This window comes from Pelobates fuscus, chromosome 5 (genome assembly GCF_036172605.1).
Source record: "Pelobates fuscus isolate aPelFus1 chromosome 5, aPelFus1.pri, whole genome shotgun sequence".
Taxonomy (NCBI): domain Eukaryota; kingdom Metazoa; phylum Chordata; class Amphibia; order Anura; family Pelobatidae; genus Pelobates; species Pelobates fuscus.
The window spans coordinates 185,838,806-185,858,926 of record NC_086321.1 but is presented as its reverse complement, the minus strand read 5'-3'; the positions used below and the strand labels follow the sequence as shown (position 1 = coordinate 185,858,926).

General features: G+C 47.3%; 1 protein-coding gene across 3 annotated transcripts in view; it reads right to left on the bottom strand.

The window, feature by feature from the left end:
• LOC134612697 (Fc receptor-like A) overlaps nt 1-20,121 on the bottom strand; it is a 61,172-nt gene that overhangs the window by 25,758 nt on the left and 15,293 nt on the right. The gene's annotated exons all lie outside the window — the stretch shown is intronic.

Here is a 20,121-nt window from a genome sequence, read left to right as displayed (position 1 = left end):
ATATATAAGGGAAAATTTATCCATACTAACCGTAATTTTCTTTTCCTGGTCATATGCCAGGTCAGCACAATGATGGGTAACTCCTCCCTATCCCTAATTAGACAGCAACTAATTAAAATAAATGTATAAGTACCACCTCCTATCCCTTCCTCCCTCAGTCTTGTTACTAGCAATATCACAGGGCGGGACCTTTGTGCTGCCATGGCATATGACCAGGTCATGAAAATTACAGTAAGTATGGATACATTTTCCCTTTTCCTGGCCATATCCTTGGCATCACAACAATGGGTAATACCTAAGCAATAACTAAGGGAGGGAAGAAAAATAAAGAAACCACAGAAAATACACTTTTAGCAAATTGGTCTAGAATGACCGGCTCTGACATCCACTCGGTAATGTCTGAGGAAAGTATTGGTTGAGGACCAAGTGGCAGCTCTACAAATCAGCTCAGGAGAGACATTGGCAGAGGAGGTCCAAGAAGAAGAAAGGGATCTTGTGGAATGAGCCTTGAACCCATGCAGGACCGGAGCTTTTGAGGCCTGATCAGCTTGGATGATGGCTGATACAATCCACCTGCTAATGGTAGATTTTGGAGCATGACTTTCTACATCCGTTATAAAGAACAAAGAGGCCTGGAGATGATCCCAAGGGGCTGTTCTGTCAACATAGATTCTGAGGCATCTCACCAAACCCAAGGAGGAAAGATCTCTGTCTTCACCATTTACTCGTGGAACCGGATGCAGAGCTGGGATAATAATTTCCTTGTTAATATGAAAGGCGGAGGTGACCTTAGGCCAAAATTCTGGGACAGTACGAAGAACGACCCTGTCCAAAACCACCAGTCAGGCAGTTTTAATGGAGAGAAAATAGAAAGACACTGAGTCCAAAGGTTCAAAGGGGTGAGACTTCAGTGCTCTGAGAACCAGAGGCAAGTCCCAAGGTAGAGCAAACGGCTTAATCGGAGGTCTGATTTTTAGTACAGCTTTAAGGAACCTGGCCACGTCCGAGTCGAAGGCCCATTTGTGGTTAGTTAAAGTTGACAAGGCGGATATGTGAACTTTCACAGTGTTGTAACTCAGACCATTCTAAAGGTCAGATTGAAGAAAGTCTAAGATATTCCCTGTGGAAGAAGTCTGCATGGAGACATCCCTCGAGGAAGCCCTGGAAGAGAAAACGTCCCAGGTTCTATAGTACGCGTTAGAAGTGGAACACTTCCTTGCCCTGAGCAGAGTGTCTATCTCCGCATGAGAGAAGCCCTTATTCAACAGCCTTACCCTTTCAACCTCCTTGCCATCAGGTTGAGGGAGGACGGGTCTGGGTGAGATCTGGGACTTTCGGAAGACTCCAAGGCGGCTCTACACAAAGGCTCTGCAGGGTCTGCGAGGCCAAAAGGGGGCTACAAGTATGAGGGACACACGTACCATCCTCATTCTCCTTAGAATGGGAAAAATCAGGGGGAAAAGGGGTGAATGCATACCCCTCTTGGAATCGCCATTTGCTTGATAGGGCGTCCCTCCCCATGGCTAGAGGATCGTCATCCCTTGAGAAGAAACACTCCACGTTCCTGTTCTTTCGTGTTGCAAACAAATCAGGGAATTGTGAACTGACAATGGAATCCTGATGGACTGGAGCAGACTCTTTGAACAGAATTGGAGTAGGAAATGTGCTTGAAAGCTCCTCATTCTCCATTGTGCCCACCTAGTTAGTCCTATCGTGGAGGACATGGAACCCAGAAGACTCATAGCCTTCTTCGCCGAAGTCACCTTGCATGCCAACATCTCCAAAACCTGTTTCCGTATTCTCAGGATCCTCTCTTGGGAGAGTTGAACCATCCCTGCAGAAGTGTCGAACAGTGCACCCAGGTACGTCATGGACTGACTTGGGCAAAAAATGGCTCTTTTTGACATTGATCCTCCAGCCATGACGTTGTTGGAACTGAAGGCAAATGGTCGCATAGGAGGACAAAGTATCCTTGTCTTCCGCCACAATCAGGATGTTGTCCAGATAATGGAAGATGAATATGCCCTGTTTTCTCAGCTCTGCAATGAGAACAACAAGTACTTTCGAAAGGGACTGAATTGGAAATGAGCCTTCCCTACTGCGAACCTTAGGTATTTCTTATGCGCCAGGGCTATAGTGATGTGGAAATAGGCATCCAACAAGTCTATTGATGACATCCACTGATTGGGAAAGACAGCCTTCACAATAGATTTAACCTGCGGATATGCAAGTATCTGTTCAGTCTGTGTAAATTTAAAATGGGTCTGCACCCTCCTGAGGACTTTCGGTCAGAAATGGTTGAGAATAGAAGCCGTGAGTCCTTTCTGACTCCGGGACTGATACAATGACCCCCTTTGCAGAGAAGAAGTTAAGACCTGGAAAGCAAGCCTTTTTACTTTGTCTCCTGGCCACTTTGTGATTTGGAAGGAACTGGGAGGGGGCTTTCTGCTAAATTCTAAAAGATATCCCCTCCGGATGATATCCAGAACCCAGTTGTCACTTACGGATTCCTCCCATGCCACACGGAATTGGAGCAAGGGAGCTCTAACTCCACCTGACATGGAGAAGATCCCGTAACAGATTCCTGGGGTTCTTGGAGGATGCGGAACCATGGGACTTGCCGCCTTTAGTTCCAGACTGACCATTCCTCCAGGATTGATTTCTTCCATATTCCCTACCCGGTCTGTAGGATCTGCTATCACGAAATGGGTAATAGTCCCTTTTTGCACAAAAGGGGCCTTTGGGCCTGTGGCCCTGAGGCAGAAAGGCTAGCTTAATACAGTCATCCAAATTCTTGCCGAATAACATGTTGCCATGAAAAGGAAGGGAGCACAGGCTGCCTTTAGAGGAAGCATCAGCAGACCATGATCTGAGACATAGCACTCTCCTGGCCGAAACTGAGCCATTCTTCTGGCTAAGGACCTCACTAGACCCCACTACAGCCTTAGACGAGAAGTCGACAGCCAATTTAACATTTTTCAGGCTGTCCAGTATGGACATTTTTTAATATTCTCCTCAAAATTCTCCATCCAAACCTTTAACACCCTGATTACTGACATAAGGGCTACAAGTGGGTGCAGGCCAGTACTTGAAGCCACATACGCTTTGGAAAAACTTAAATCTATCTTCCTGTCCATAGGGTCTTTGAAGGAACCCGCATCATGGAAAGGCAAAAGTGGTACATTTGGCAAATCTAACCACGGCCGCATCGACCTTGAGAGCGGAATCCCATGTTTCAGCATCTGTGCTTTCAAACGGATAGAGCCGGGAACATTTTAATTTGCAGAAGATTTACTGTCCTATCTCGACCCCCCCTTAATGAGGTCTTTTATAGTCTCATGGACTGGAAAAGTCGCCCTCTTCCTCCTGAGGTCAGAGAAGTGGCGACTGGAGGTGGAGGGATTCTCCTCAGAAGATTCCTTCAAACTGAGGGTCTTACAGACTCTAGATATCAAGTGATCAACCTCTGAATGTTCCAGGAAGTCTAGAGCTGGAAGCACATCATCCTCAGAAGAAGAACCCAGGTCTCTCAGGGGGTTCCATATCCATACACTCCACATCAGAGACATCTGGAGAACATTCCGAAGGTTCTGAACACTGTGGCCGCTTGCGGGGCTTCCCAGCTTCTTTAATACCCAGAGCGACTGCTTGCGAAATATATTGCATTATGTCAGGTGCAGGTTGGATGGAGGATTGCCTTTGAGATGGGCCTGCAGCCACAGATAGGAAAGAAAAACAGAGACGTTTCCCCTCCAGGGCTCTGTTATATCACAGGATTCACATTGTGTCCTTTTAGGCAACTTCCCTTTGGACGACATTGAAGTTCTAGTACCCCTAGAACTGTAGAAAGCAGAAAAGGAACAGTGTATCAGTGAACCGCACTCTTTTAAATACCAGCACCTCAATAAACCGTAAAAAACATGGCTTACCTATAAGTCTTAGGTTGTGACCTTTTGTGTGGCAAGGAAGAATCAGAATTAGAGGAATTTGAAACTTCCATATCCATCTGCAGAACCAAAAGTCAAAAAGGGAATTTTAAATCGAAATTCAGAACAAATTGGAGGATACCACTTTAAGAAATAAAAATCATTTACCTGAATAAAATGCAGAAGAGATGAGAAACAAGCAGGAGATAGGACGAAAGCAATACAGCATTCGCCAAAAGACGATTCCCACAAGTATGTGAACCAGGGCGCTTTAAATAAGCGTTTGATGTCACACACGAAAGCACCTGCGAACACACGGCACCATTCGTGGGAACAAACCGAATGCTTGCATGTTATATGCGAATGACCCAAGAGCACGAATGGGCACAGAACACAGCGGCAACCCACAAATACATACGAACAAGCGGTAATGAAAAGAAAACCAGGAACTTACCACTCCAAGAGGACAGCGGAAACGGCAGAGGGAAGACGGTAACAGGGAGACTTCCAAGTCAGCAAGGTACACATGCCCAGGTACATATTCACCTGCCCACTGCTACCCCTGGGGTCACTGCAGCATAAGAGAACCAGGCATAACAACTCGCTACCCCGTGGGTTACAGCAAGTACCAGAACCCCGGTCACTAAAAGATTTTCTCCAGGGGGTCACCTTTGCGCAGGGCCGTGAACTCCCAAGGGGCCAGGGGAACAAATCCCCAGGTAATCCATAAAATAAAAATGATAGTTCCAAGAAAAAACACTATAGGGATAGACTGGGGGAGGAGGGGGAAAGGAGGTGGTACATTTATTTTAATCAGTTCATGTCTAATTAGGGATAGGGAGGCGCTACCCATCGTTGTGCTGCCATGGATATGGCCAGGAAACTAGTATATATACCTATATTATATAGAGATATAATGTATGTATATATCTCATATATATACATATATTGGTTTTTTTTATTAACATTATGTTTTTTTATATTTAACAGATCCAGGGAGACTATCAGTTCAGGCAGTCGCCCTGCAGGCAGATGCCTGGACCTCTATTGCGGCAGTGTGACTGCTCTGTTAGAGCGAACACATGACCCACGGGGGCCTAATTTGGAGGACTGTTTGGGCTGTCTGGCAGGCCCCCCAGACCTGGGGGAACGGCAGCAATCGGTTAAAGGGAAACTCCAGTGCAAGGAAACCGATCCGTTTTCCTGGCACTGGAGGGTCCCTCTCCCTCCCACCCACCAATCCCCAGTTACTGAAGGGGTGAAAACCCCTTCAGTCACTTACCTGAGGCAGCGGCGATGTCCCTCGCCACTGTCTCCTCCTCCGCGACGATCCTCCTCTGTATTGCTTTGACCGGTGGGCGAGACTGATCCCGCCCACCGGCCGAGGAGACCTAATGCGCATATGTGGCAATGCCGCGCATGTGCATTACGTCTCCCCATAGGAAAGCATTGAAAACTAATTTCAATGCTTTCCTATGGGGATTTGAGCGACGCTGGAGGTCCTCACAGCAGGAAGTGCCCTCTAGTGGCTGTCTAATAGACAGCCACTAGAGGTGGAGTTAACCCTGCAATGTAATTATTGCAGTTTAAAAAAAAACTGCAATAATTACACTTGCAGGGTTAGGAGTAGTGGGAGTTGGCACCCAGACCACTCCAATGAGCAGAAGTGGTCTGGGTGCCTGGAGTGTCCCTTTAAGTAATAATTAACGTTACGACGGTTCAGGACCATCATCAGTAGTCAAGGGGATGTTTCTCATGACCTTCCTGAACCGTCATCGATCCTCAAGGGGTTATAACACTAAAAGGATAGGCAAGTGGTCGATCTACAGCTGGCAAATTATAATGGGAGTTATATGGCATTTGTGGATCTACTCATGGTCTACAGCAGGACCAAGCAAAAGATTTGCACCAGGGCCATCTCTACATTAGTCCCACCACTGGACATGAGGTAAAAAGGATGAGAAGCAGGCCAGTTAATCAATCTGCAAGGTATTTAGCAAAGTACTCACTTTTTATATCATTATATGATTTATATAATTTTATGATTGAAGGTCCAGACCAGAGATTGGCATAGACTAGGGCAAAGCATCAATATCTATATGATAAATTGATGGGACTTGGAGAGAAATTTGTCATCACCAATGGAACACAATTCAGTCAAAGGACAAGAAAGACTTCTCAGGAAAAATAGCGTGACTATGTGTGACGGGGCTCCTGTACTCCGACCGAGTACCTCCGCCCAGTCTGCTTCCTAGTCGCTTGACGGGACCCTGGAACACTTCTAACCCAGTCGCCGAAGCTTGACTTGGGTCCTTCTGGAGCTGTTCCACCAGAGCAAGCTGCAGCTCTCCTCCCAGGCAGGTATAGTCCCCTCTGCCTCTTCCGCTGCAACCCTTCTTCCAATCTGGTATCCAGATCCGCCCTCAAAAAAAAAGACACTTGCGGCTCTGAGGCCTAGCTCTCTTGCTTTATCTGCGGGCTATAGGGATCCTGCAACCAGCAAACAGGTCTGAAGACTCTGTCACTGGGATCCCTACAAATCCACACAGGACACAAGTTCCAAAAGGAACTGACATCCAAAACTTTATTTTTCTTATAGCCCATATGATACAGGTACTCCTCACTTACCGACCGGGCTCCGTTCCTACAACCCGGTCGTAGAACACATTGGTCAGTAAGTGAGGAGTTATAGGATTCCCTACTCTGCTGCGCTTGTCTATGTTTGGGGAAATTTCCCCGAACAAAGACAAACGCACAAGAGCAGGGAATTGCTCTGATCTATGCTCGGGGAAATTTCCCCAAACATAGATTAGAGGGATTCCTTGCTCCGTTGCGTTCGTCTATGTTCAGGGAAATTTCCCCGAACAAAGATGAACGCAGTGGAGCAGGGAATCCCTCCCATGATGGCTTGCACTTAAGTGCGAGCTGTCGTAAAACAAGTAGGTTGCAAAACGAGGAACAATTGTATTACATGAAGATTGATGTGACAACTCAATACAAATACAAACAGTCAAATCATTGCAGACAACATACAGCAACTTATTATAACACAATGACATATTTACAAAGGGGTGGGGAAGACAATAGTTAATAGAAAATATATCTCCTACCTGCAGAATTAGCAATATGCAAATCTAACCGAATATGCAAATTAACCAGCCTTGCTATTCAGGTAGTGCATTTTGCTGTTGCTACCAACAGAGAGCACTACACAGGCTCTATAGCCAAATCCACCTCGTTGGCAGTAATCCTCAGCAGTACAGGGGAGCAGGCAAAACATTTAACAGTATACACAAACACGCATTATAAACAATTACATTACACACACCCTCCACCTATAATGGGTACAGGGTGACTAAAACATAAGAAAAGTCCAGCAATCTACATAAATAGTCTGTCTGAAGGTCCAGGTGATGGTGACCACCGTCACAATACGAATCTGGACGCTGACAAATTAAGGAACTAAATACTGCTCAAACTAAAAATATATTGCATGATTGGACATAACAGGGATTCTAGAACCTGACTATGCGTGAAAGTTGGACTGAGAAGTGAAAGCAACACCGGAAATGTTTTTCTTTTCATACCAGCCCTATAATGCATCACGTCAGTATTGTGTACATATATAGAGATGGAAAAGATTACTTAAGACTCAAAGTGATCCCTCCAGTGGGATAAAAAGTGCTTAACCCCTTAAGGACCAAACTTCTGGAATAAAAGGGAATCATGACATGTCACACATGTCATGTGTCCTTTAAAGGACTTCAAAATAAACCAAATAACTGCATTTACAAGGCATACATCAGCTTGTAGTCAGTGTTTCAGGCCGGTTACCTTGACATATAAAATTGGATCTGTCACTTTTAAGTATTTCATAAAGATATACTCTTTTTGAGATACTGATCAAGATTAGTTTTAAATTTCACTGAGATTCCTCCACAACCCACTGCAATTCAAACACAATGCCATAAAACAAAGTAGGGACTACTTTGTCTTATGGACAAATAATCTTATCCAATCCAAGTAGCCATCACACGTGACAGTTGAGGGATTCAGACATAGATCTATGGAGGCTCCGACTATCTTGCTGTATTCTCCATAGACCTCAGTGTTGTACTCCCGTGCATGGCGAATGAAGAACAAGGATATGGAAGACCAGCTGGATGAAGATGGTGATGTCCGCAATGGACAGCTGGAGGTAAATAAGTGTTCAGTGAAATATGAAATCCACATGAGGAATGTTTGTAATGTATTTATGTAATTGAAGAGCATATTATGCATTTATATGTGTATTAATGTATGTGTATATATTATAGGCATGATACTTCACATAAACACTGATCAGCCACAACATTCAAACTAGCAACCATGTAGGTCCCCCTGATGCTGCCAAAACAGTTTTGATGCTTTAAGTAATGGACTCCACAATACATCTGAACATGTCCTGTGGTATCTGGCATCAAGATATTAGCAGCAGATCCTTTAAGTCCTGCAAGTTGTGAGGTGGGGCCTCTATGGACCGGATTTGTTGTTCTAGCACGTCCCACAGATGCTCAACTGTACTGAGATCTAGGGAAGTCGGATGCCAAGACAACCCTTTGCTCGCCATGTGCATTATTGATCCTGGGGCACCCATGACCCTAATGCCAGTTCACTTGTTGTTTTTATTTCATTATATTTGGTAGGTACTAACCACTGCATACCAAGAACACCGAACAAGGTGCTCTGACCCAGTCGTCTAGCCCTTGGCAAAGTCACTCAGATCTTTTCACTAGCCATTTTTTCCTGCTTCCAACACATGAAATTCAAGAACTGACTGTTCACTTGCTACCTAATATATCCCACCCCTTGACAGGTGCCACTGAAATTATCTAATCAATGTTACTCACTTCGCCTGTCAGTGGTTAAAATGTTGCGGCTAATCAGTGAAAATATATTTCTCTTACTGTAAATCAACTCTTGTAAGGAAAGAATCCTTACAGCTAATCATTCTGCTCTCCAAGCATAGCAAACACAGTGTAGGACTGAGGTGGCTATGGTTATTTCCTGACTGTGTGAGCTCTGGCTAGGAAGTATAGATTTGGACGGCTTGCTTACAATGAAACCAGTGTGTTGAAGACATGGAGGATAGGTGATCCTATCCTGCAGATAATAGGCAAAGGAAAGAACAAGAGGATAATATTAAAGAAGAGTAGACATATTACTGGACCTTAGAGTGGCTGGGCATTATGTAATGCTCGAGGTAGACAATATAGCAAAGTCGAGAAAACAAGCCAGGGTTAGGGATTTCAGAGCTACACAAAGTGATAGAGGTCAAACAGAGCCTGACTGCACTTTTGGGGAAATAAACACCATGACAGAAGCAGGGAAATATATAGGGTGAACTAATATACTACTGGACAGCATCATCACTAGGGAAACAAATAACACAAGGTAGGAGTCAGCGGCAGACGGTCATTCCAGGGGGCCTGGCCGCCCTGTGGAAACCTGCGACCAGGGTGCCCACTGGCTATGTGGTGCGGCCCTGGCCCACGCGGTACAACCACCAGGGCTGCATGTATATGTTAGGGCCAACCGATGGGCATATGTCGTCATGGGCCCGGTCATTGCTACGGCGCTTTCAGAGCGCAAAAGGGCCCCCTGTGATGAGGTTAGAGTGCTGGGAGGAAGTGACAGCCCCGGTCACTTCTTCCCAGCAGTCACTGAGAGCCGCAAGGGAGGAGGAGAAGGAGAGGGAAGAGTCAGAGTGGGAACTCTGACACCCATAACCCTGAGCCAGACACTGGACCCCAGGGAAGTTACCCTCCTAAAAGGTAGGAAAAGGAAGGGTGACTAAAATTTTTGCATATGTGTGTGTTTGTGTAGCTGTATGTTTTTATGTATGTATGTGTGTATGGATATATGTATGTATGTATGTGTGGCTCTGAAAGTATGTGTTTGTGTGTGTGTGTATGTATGTGTGTGTCTCTGTATGCATGCATGTCTGTGTGTATGTCTGTATATCTGCGTATCTGTATGTCAGTGTGTGCCCTGTGTATCTGTATGTGTGTCAATGGATCTGTATAAGTGTCATTCTGTGTATCTGAATGTTTGTCATTAAGTGTCTGTGTATCTGCATTTGTGTCTATATGTGTATCTGTCTGTATGTGTATCTGTGTAACTGCATGTGTGTCACAGTGTGTTTGTTTATCTGTATGTGTGTCAGTGTTTGTATCTGTATTAGTGTTATTCTTTGTAACTGAATGTGTGTCATTCTGTATGTCTGTGTATTGGCATGTGTGTCTGCGTATATATATATATGTGTCTGTATATCTGTGTGTTAGTTTGTGTGTCTGTGTATTCTCATGTGTGTCAGTGTGTGTATCTGTGCATTTGTATCTGTGTGTGTTTCTGTGCATCAGCATGTGTGTCCACGTATGTGTTTGTATGTGTTTTATGGTGTGTATCTGCTTGTATGTCAGGGTGTTTGTTTATCTGCATGTGTGTCAGTGTATGCACCTGTGTGTCTGTGTAACTGTCACCCCACCACACACACTGTCACCCCCCTTCACCCTGCCACACTCACAATAACTCCCCCAATCCTGTCACTCACCCATGCCATACTCACCTCCCATTGCTCTGCCATACGCACCCTATATACTTGTTAACCCTTAATAGGGAATACATGGGATGGGCGGCAGCATTGGAACCTAACTATGTGATACAAAAAATAAATACAAAACTCCTGCGCGGCAGTATATAAAATATACCCCTTTCTGTCTCATTAGAGATATTTTTGCCAGAAGCTCAAGGAAGCAAGGTGAAGGGTCAGAGTAGGACCCGTCTAGGGTGTCTGCCTTGACATTGGCAGTGGCGTCTTTAGGATTCATTTTTAGGGGGGGCACATGGTGGGCCAGGGACAAAAGTAGAGGGGCACATTTAATCCCGCCCTCACCGCAGTTTGACCCCGCCCCGCCACATGTTACGCCCCGCCCCGCCACAATGTGTTTTTTTTGTTTGTTTTTTTAATAATCCCTGGTGGAGAATTCATTATTTTCCACCAAGGATCATTAAAAAAACAAACACATTTCCCTTGATACAGTCCACACACACACACACACACACACACAGACTGCTGAGTCCTAACACACACAGAGACTGCTGAGTCCATACACACACAGACACACAGACTGCTGACCATACACACACACACAGACTGCTGAGTCCATACACACACATAGACACACAGATTGCTGAGTCCATACAAACACAGACACATAGACTGCTGAGTCCATACACACACAGACAAACAGACTGCTGACCATACACACACACACAGACTGCTGAGTCCATACACACACACATACACACACAGACTGCTGAGTCCATACACACAGACTGCTGAGTCCATACACACACACACACACACACACAAACACAGACTGCTGAGTCCATACACACATACAGACTGCTGAGTCCATACACACACAAACACACACACACAAACACAGACTGCTGAGTCCATACACACATACAGACTGCTGAGTCCATACACACATACAGATTGCTTAGTCCATACACACACACTGCTGAGTCCATACACACTGTAACAAACCACCTCTTTTACAGGTAGGGCTGTCACAGATCTTGCAGTAACCACCGCCTTCTAGGGTATATAAAGTCCAGGACACAGTCAGCTCGATTTTCCTTTTTCTTTATTCAGTAAGAAAACAGGTGCTTTAAATAAAAAACAAACAAAATCCCTTGCTCTTACTAGACAGGAAATTGCTATCTGCAATTGGGTGGCTTTCCCACTTACCAATTTCCAAACAAAAGAAATGTCTTTGCAATGAACACAGTTGTCATTCACTCTCCTAGCTGTCTTTTTCTCCCTCCCCTGCAGCAGGCTGCCCTCTTCATTTTAAAGGCCTGTCTACTAATTGACTAGCTACAGGTGAGTGTCAATTGAAGATTATGCTAGCGTTAGTGTACTTATAATCTTAATTTTAGTAATGACAGGAGGGGAGTATTTTGCATTAACTCTCTTTACTAACTCACATAGCAGTAAAGAAAAAAGGTGAAAACATTAACCAATCAAAAGAAAGTAGGAGGTATAGTATTCACAGTAATGAGGCTCCTCCCCCTCTTTCGAGAGCGACATCAAATACAATAAAAAATTTTTTTTTAAAAGAACGGATAAAGTCTTGCAACATGCACCAACGGGTGACTTTTCAAATACGAAGTCCTAGGGCAGGGGTAGGCAACCTTTTAGCAGCACTGTGCCGATATAGGATTGTGATGTCCCGTAGTGTGCCGGTCCTATTTTTTTTTTTTTTTTAATCGAGGTGTGTATGCTGCCGTATTCTGCTTGTGTTATTTTTTCTGTAATTGCTTTGTGTCGTTGTATTTGTGCATATATGCAGGGCCGTCTTTAATAGTGACTGAACCCTGGGCAAAGCATTTGCTTGGGGCCCCCTGGACCCTGTCCCCCCTCCCCAGGCATGCAATCACATCCTCCACTTCAACGCAGTGGCGGACCTAAAGTAGAGAGGTGCAAGAGTTTTTGGGGGTCTCCCTGTTGCACGGGTGATTAAAAGGTAGATCCCCATCTGTCGTGCAACTCCAGAATGCATTGACAGCTGGGGCTCTACCATTTACCCATGTTTGCAGGTCTGTATTTAGCACTAAGCAGTTTTTGTGTGTAACACAGACATGTGTTTGTACGTAGTGTTGAAATTTGAATGTAGGGGTGTATTTGTGTGTAGTGTTAGTGTGTGAATGCTGAGATGTATGCACATATACACACACACACACACAGATATATACACACTGAAATGCGCGCACACACACACAGACACACACACACAGACATACTGACGCGCACACACACAGATATACTGACACGCACACAGACATGCTGACATACAAACATACTGACACACACACAGATATACTGACACACACACACAGATATACTGATACACACACAGACATACTAATACACATACTGACACACACAAAGACATACTGACACATACTGACACACACACACAGATATACTGACACACAAACATGACACGCACACACACTGACAGATATACTGACACAGACATACACTTTAAAACCAACCCTCCGGTTTCCTACCTTTCCTGCTGGTTGCTGAAAGGTGTTGGGAGTTGGGGTCTAGCGCTCTCGGCCAGCCCCCCTCCAATCTGCCTACTCTTCTTTCCCGCGCGCTCCTCTCTTTGTGGGAGGAAGTGGTGCGCAGCCGTCACTTCCTCCCAGCCGCTGCAGAAAAGCAAGGAGCCCGCTCCCGCTGTTAAAGCGCCTCAGCGTGCGACCGGGCCCCTGCTGACAAAAGCCCACCAGGTGGTCCTTTGTGCAATGGCCACCCGGTGGGCTTCCTTAGTGTGTGGATTACCGGCCAGAGGGTTCGAAATTGTTGAGGCCAGCAGGGCTCACGGTGCACCTGGCCAGTTTGCCCTGCATTAAAGACGGCCCTGCGTATATGAGCTATTATATTGTATATGTTCATGAGTAGTTTATGGTATTGTGTATGATACATATGAATGTGGGCTGTGTATGGGGGCTGCTTGTGGAATTGTGTGTGTGTGTGGATGGATATGTCACAGTGTGTGTTTGATAGTGTGTGGGGGCTGTTTGAGGTATTGCATGTGGGGTTGTGTGTATGCATGTGGATTGTTAGTGGTGTTTAATTTGTGCAGATTGTGTGTATGTTTGTGTGTGGGCTGTCTGTATTATTTGTATGAGGGGAGGGTTATTCTGCATTTCTGTGTATATATAGCAGTGTGAGTGGCTTCCCTGGGTTCCAGTGGGGACCAGACTGGCCAGGTACAGGTCAAGGACAGGAGATGCAACAGCAACTGCAAGCTGCTCTATTACAGAGTGGCTTCCTATTCACAAGTGCTCTGAGATCACTACCTCTACATGCTGCAAGACATAAATTGAGGATTGTCCTTCACCACCTTTTCGGATTAGCAGATATCTGAAGTTTTACTGGGACTCCTGATAGGCCAGAGCATGTTTGGCTTTAGCAGCCTTGAGTGCCGTGCAAAGACACCTCGAGTGCCGTGCATGGCACTAGTGCCGTAGGTTGCCTACCCCTGTCCTAGGGTGATCCAAACATGCACCAACAGATGACTTTTCCAATTGCGAAGTCCTGGTTTCAGAAGGAAGGTCCGAACATGTCCATCCTGAGTGTAAGCTGTAATGTCTTGAAGTTATGCTGAAAGAGAGTGTGGAAAAGGTTAGGAACCGGTCTGGCAACTGTTTGCAGTAATGTAATAAACCCAGCACAAACTCTAACGAAATGTACCTAGTCTAAGTATGACAAATAACAGTAATGAAGCTGTAGTTAAATAAGGTACACGTCTGATATATACCAGGTAGAAATATGAAGGAATATATAGAGTATAGGTATACTTACATGAGATTTCATCCCTCGAGGGTGCGGAGGGTGGGAAAATACTCGCCTCCTGTCATTACTAAAATTAAGATTATAAGTACACTAACGCTAGCATAATCTTCAATTTTACCACATGACAGGAGGCTTCATATTTTGCATTTTTAACGCTGATGAAGGAGAGACGTGGCTGCCCCCGAGTTTGGGCGGAAATAGAAGGTCCGAAAGGTCGCTTCGCGTGACCAATCCGCGGCTCGTAGGATGTCTGCCAGTGATGCTCCCGCGGAGAAAGCCGACGAGGCCGCCGCTCCGCGAACGGAGTGGGCACCGAAGGTGTCTTCCACACCTGCTAGAGACAGGATCCAGCGAACCCATCTGGCAAGGGTGGTAGTAGAGACGGGAACGTGAGGTCTAACATAAGACACCAATAGTTGTCCCGAAGATGAAACCCGAAGGGGGGAAGTGACCTGAACATAACGACGCAGAGCAGAGACCACGCAAAGCAGCGGTTCCGTAGGAAAAAAGGGGTAGAAGACCGACGATGAATCCGATTTCGTACGACGAGACACTTGGAAGGTAACTCCCTCGGGGGAGACCGAGAAGGCGTCGATGTCGAAAGCCCGCACGTCCGAAACTCTGCGGAACGATACCAGACAAAGTAGGAGTGTTAGTTTGGCCGACAGTTGTCGAAGTGAGAGTCTGTCGTTATCTGGCCAGTCTCGCAGAAACTGTAGGACGACTTCCACATCCCATAACCGAGTGTACTTGGGTCTGGGGGGCCTTTGAAGTCTGATGCCCCTGAGGAGGCGGCATACCAGAGGGTGTTTCCCGACGGGTGTACCCAGGACCGGAACGTGAGCCGCTGAGATCGCGGAGCGCACGACGTTGAGGGATCGGTAAGACCTGCCCGCGGAGTATAGGTGGGAGAGAAAATTCAAGATGGCCGTTACAGGTGCCGTAAAGGGATCAAAGTTCCGTTCACTGCACCAAGTGGACCAGGAATTCCATGCTGCAAGATAGCATCGTCTGGTTCCTGGTGCCCACGAATCCCATAAGAGGTCTCTAGCTGTCTGCGATAAGTCCTCGGTCTGCCAGGCGCCCCTGAAAGAGTCCAGGCTACTAGAGTGAGGCGGTCTTCCAGAATGAGAGGATGGGGGTTCCCTCTCGGGTCTGTGAGGAGTGTCCGGTAGGACGGTATGAGGAGAGGATCCCTGTAGGATGAAGCTAGAAGGTCCGGGAACCATGGTTGGCTCGGCCATAGGGGAGTGATGAGGAGCAGAGACCCGCGTTGCGTCTTTAAGTATTGTATCGTCCTTGCCACCATGGCAAATGGGGGAAAGGCGTAAGCGCCCCTGGGTGGCCATGGTTGGAGAAAGGCGTCTACTGCTTTGCTCTCCGGATCTGGTAGCCAGCTGAAGTACTCATCCGTCTGCCTGTTGTTCCGAGATGCGAAGAGGTCCAGGTGGAGGGGGCCTCTCCTGACCGAGAGGCGATGGAAGATTGTAGGGTCCAGTCTCCAGTCGCTGCTGTCCCGCCAATGGCGAGAGAACCAGTCCGCTGTCAGGTTCGTTTCGCCCGGGAGATATTCTGCCATGAGGGAGATTTTCCGGGGAAGGCAAAACTCGAATATTTCTTTCGTAATCTCTGAGAGGAGTCTGGACCGGGCCCCTCCCAGTCTGTTGATGTAACGGACCGCTGACACATTGTCCATCCGGAGGAGGATGCAGCAGTTGGTCCGGTTTTTCGCTAGGTTGCGAATTGCAAACGACCCCGCTAGAAGTTCTAGGCAGTTGATGTGGAGTTTGAGTTCTTGGGAAGTCCAAGTGCCTCCCGTCGAACTGCCTTCGCAGGTGGCGCCCTATCCCCAGAGGCTGGCGTCTGATTCCAGGACCATGTCGGGCGTGTTCCCGAAGATGGCTCGGCCATTCCACGCTTCCATGCTGTCCAGCCACCATCCCAGTTCTTCCTTGACTTCCTCCGTCACCGGAACCGTTTGGTCGTACGAAGGGTTCTGGCGGAGGAAGGAAGCCTTCAAGCGCTGCATCGCTCTGTAGTGGAGTGGACCCGGGAATATCGCCTGGATAGATGCGGATAGCAAGCCCACGATCCGAGCCAGGTTGCGGAGTGGAATGGAGTGGCTGCGAATGGCTCTGCGTATTTCCTTCTTGATGGCTGTGATCTTTGAGGTTGGGAGCCGTAGTGTGCTGGTCTTGGAATCTATCTCGAAGCCCAGGAATTGTATCTTCTGGACTGGGGATACTTCCGATTTTGAAAGTTCACCACGAAACCTAGGGACGTGAGGAGTCGGGTGGTATATTGTGTGTGTTGCGTTAGACTGTACCTGTCTGAGGAAAACAGTAGCAGGTCGTCCAGGTAAATAATGCACCGAATTCCTTGAGTGCGTAGTCGAGACACTACTGGCTTCAGGAGTTTGGTGAAGCACCACGGTGCTGAGCTGAGGCCGAAGGGGAGGCATGTAAACTGCCAGGGGCGGCCTTGCCATCGGAATCTGAGGAACTGTCGGCAGGATGTATGGACGGGTACCGATAGGTAGGCGTCCTTGAGGTCCAGTCTTGTGAACCAGTCCCCTTCTTGGAGCAGATCTCTTAGGAGATGGATGCCTTCCATCTTGAAATGTCTGTATGTTACGAAAGCATTGAGCTTCCTTAGGTTTATAACCGGCCGTAAGTCTCCAGATTTCTTTTTCACTAGAAAAATGTTGCTGAAGAAGCCGTTTTGGTCGTGAGCGGGTTCTATCGCTCCTTTGGCCCTGAGTTCCCGTAGTTCGCCATTGATTAGAAGGCGATCTTCCTTGGAGCACTGAATGGGGTACGGAGTAGCGGTCTGGGACGGGGTTTCCACAAAATCTATGATGTAGCCTTGGACCGTCTGGAGGATCCATGCGTCCGTGGAGATGGCTGTCCAGTTCTGAAAAGACAGAGCGATACGACCTGCAGTATACGGGGTTAGTAGACATTGAGGCATAATGATGCTTACCTGTGGGGAAGCGTGCTCTGCCACGGCTACGAGGTCCTCTGCCTCTGTCTGCTCCACGGGTGTAGGAGAAGGGCTGCCTGAAACCCACTTCCGGGTAGAAGGGTTGGGGTCTGTGTGAGCGGGGGCCAGAGGGCCAAAAACGGCTGGCTGCTCGGCCCCTGTAGCGGCCAGCCCGTCCAAAAACACCCCGACTGGGGTAGCCCCTGAATACTCGCTTCATTGAAGTTTGAGCCTTATTGAGCGAGGTGAAAATGTTTACGTGCTTATTAAGCTCTTTGAGGAAGGCTTCCCCAAACAATTTGCCCTGTGCAAGCGGTCCCAACTCCTTGGTGCCCAATTCCACCAGCTTTCCGTCAATACGGAGCAGCGCTGCTTTTCGCCTCTCAGAGGAGAGGGCTACGTTGGTGTTACCAACAAAACAAAAGCACCTCTGTGCCCATTCTCTTATATCGTGTGCCCACTCTTTAACCATACTGGCATCAAATTCGTCAGCCCTTGTAAAAGCATCGTCCGCCAAAAACATGATGCGGGAAAGTGGGCCAATAGAGTCTAGGAGTTTGTCTTGAAGCCCTTCTCCACTCCTCTCCTGGGGTCGCGGCCACCCCGAGACATGAATGTGTTCATGACCTGGTCGAATTCGGGGGTTTGGGCCACGTTGTCGGGAAGGGAAGGGCGAGGGCATTCTGAACGTAGTCGGTTGCGCACCGTTTTGTCCAGGGGTTTGCGGAGCCAACGGTGCATAAATTTGGAGAGATGGTCGGGGGGGGGTCCAGTCCCCCGAACGCGGGTGCCGTATGTTGCGGGGGTCGAATAGACGTTGCCCCGTGGGGTCCAGAATGGCTTCCCCTTCTTCTTGGACCGGTGTGGGGTCGTCCGGCAGTTGGATGTCGTCCAAGAAGGTGCCTTTTAGGAGACCCGTGTGGGATCCCGTGTCCGAACCCCAGTCATTGTCTGGATCGGAATCTGCGGCCTGCCACTCATCTAACACAGCCATGGAGCGTGTTTGTTCTTCCCCCTCGTCCGAGGAGTAATGGGCGGGGGTGGGTGGTGCTGGCCTGTGGCGTTTGGCAGGTGTCTTGCCTTTGCCCGGGTTGTCGTTCCTTTCCTTGCCCTTCCAGTGGCGCTTGCTGGGCCGGGAGTCGGCCTGGGCATGGGATTCTGAAGCCTCAGAGTCGTAGTCATGGGCTTGGGCTGTTGTGACTTTTTTAGTCTGATCGGCAGTTGCCGTCATAACCCTGGATAATGCTTTCTCCATAGAAGCGGAGATGGCTTCCGCAATCATGGTTTGGAAGTCTGCAGGGTTTTGAGGTGTATCCATGATAATAGGAGTTGGGCCGCTGTAATAGCTTGAAGCACAGAAAAGGTATGGCTAGGGGTCTGTCCCAGTTAGTGAGAAAAAAGGGGGGGGCACCTGCAGTACCCAGTTAACCCCAGCAGGGTAGGTATAGGTATATATATAAAAACCGTGAAGTGTAAAAAGGCAAACCCCAGCAGGGTGAATATGACAAATCTGGCAGTAAAAAAGCACCAGTTTCCCCAGCAGGGAATATTGGGATTTTTCTTCTGGGCCACACCCAGGTATAAATGCTCAAATATATATAGGTGGCACGAAATCCACCTGATAGCAGCGGTATTAAATATAGGGCTTCACCCTGTAAGTGTGCAAAAGCACCAGTAGGCAGTAAAATAGTTTTGATTATGGGGCCACACCCCAAGCACAGGTAAATAATTTTGACTGACCTGGGGACCCCTGCCTGGTTGTGTCCGGTTACTGTGTGTACGGGCGCCGGAATGAGGAGACCGCAATGCTCCCAAGATGGCGGCCGTGGATCTCGCGAGACGCGAGATCCAAGATGGCCGCCGGAGGAGCGGGAAAAAACGGTTTTCCGCCGTGCGGCTACAGTGAAAGCGGCTGTGAAGCCGTGTGGAGGAAAAAAGGGGGTGGAGGGTGAGCGTTACCCTCAGGGAAGTGTGAGACAGTCGGTCCGACGGCGGAGAAGCCGGCGGACCGAGAGGTGAAGAAAAGGAGAGAGACCCTGTGAAGAAAACAGGGAGGGGGAAAAGACTCCCCCAAGAGCGAAACCCCAAGGGGGCAGATGAAATAAAGGTAGAAAACAACAATAGAGCAAATATAAAACTACATATATAAGTTAAAATATAGTATTATATAAAAAATTACATATACAATAGTGAAAAGGGAAGAGCCAAAAACTCTGACCTGACTGCTGATGGAGCAGTAAAGAAAGAGGGGGAGGAGCCTCATTACTGTGAATACTATACCTCCTACTTTCTTTTGATTGGTTAATGTTTTCACCTTTTTTCTTTACTGCTATGTGAGTTAGTAAAGAGAGTTAATGCAAAATATGAAGCCTCCTGTCATGTGGTAAAATTAGTTAACTCTTAAGTCAAATCTAAATTGTGGTTTGTTACACAGCAACTATTGCTGTTGGAGCATTGGCCCATCCTACTCTCCAAATACTCTGCCCCAGGGATCCATACCATGTTTTGCAGAACCTCAGCAATGTAGATTGCAAACGCTAACATCTTTCCTGGGGCATTTAACTGAAAATTCTCAGGTCGCAGTTTAGCAAATCAGGCCTGATGTATCTTCCATCAACCACAATGCCACTTTTACGCTCACAACACATACAGACTGCTGAGTCCATACACACATACACACTGCTGAGTCCATACACACAGACACTGCTGAGTCCATACAGACTGCTGAGTCTATACACACACACAGACTGCTGAGTCCATATACACATACACACACATAGACTGCTGAGTCCACAC